The following is a 699-nucleotide window of genomic DNA, read 5'->3' as shown; positions in this document are numbered from 1 at the left end:
AAGAAAAAAAAAGTAGGAGAGAGAAAGCCTACAGCACCCCGGATTCCCATGTTGTCTCCAACCATAGTACTAACGAGGCCCTCAGACGCTTAACTGCAGTGATCGGACGGGAACTGGTGTTTTCGCCTAGGTATGGCCGTAGACAAATGAACTAAAAGGTCTAGAAATATAAACAGTCAAAGAAAAATCATGATTTGTAGAGACCGAATAACAAAAGCTTGTACTTAATAGCAGAACTTTGTAAAGTTGATAACTTTTCATTTTGTTAGAGCATGCAAAGAAGCTCTCTAGTTTATTTTAATGCAGATTAACAAGTCATTCTCTTCTTTTTTTTATTTTATTTTTTTTTTTTCTGTTTCGCACTCAAGGCGACAAATGTAACCTTATATTTGATATTGAGTTGCAATCCTTTAAAAGACTTATATTATAGTATTATCCGATAACTTCTGCTTAAAAATTGAGTTAGAAGTCTGTATATCGAAAACCGCGTCTTACAGTCGTTTGTTTTTTTTGCTAAGTAAAGTTCCCATAAATGCGATTTCTCAAGCTAGTCATTCTATTTGTTTACTTATTTTATAAATATTTATACCTACTAAGTGAAAACCTGTGGGTATAAAGTAAGCTTAATAATTGATACCGCCTGTTTAACATAAATATACAAGACTCGTGTATGTGTAATGATCAGTGTAAAGGTTTTTT

The 699-nt window shown here is 33.0% G+C and overlaps 1 non-coding gene across 1 annotated transcript; it reads right to left on the bottom strand.

Annotated features, from left to right (window-relative positions):
* Positions 1-25: 25 nt before the first annotated feature.
* On the bottom strand, positions 26-140 carry SPOG_16173. The gene has a single exon (XR_001203073.1). It is a non-coding gene; the product is annotated as a 5S ribosomal RNA (ribosomal RNA).
* Between the last annotated feature and the right edge of the window lie 559 nt (positions 141-699).

This window comes from Schizosaccharomyces cryophilus, assembly GCF_000004155.1.
Source record: "Schizosaccharomyces cryophilus OY26 unplaced genomic scaffold supercont4.2, whole genome shotgun sequence".
Taxonomy (NCBI): domain Eukaryota; kingdom Fungi; phylum Ascomycota; class Schizosaccharomycetes; order Schizosaccharomycetales; family Schizosaccharomycetaceae; genus Schizosaccharomyces; species Schizosaccharomyces cryophilus.
Note: the sequence above shows the minus strand (reverse complement) of the source record. Positions and strands in the feature narration are given on the sequence as shown.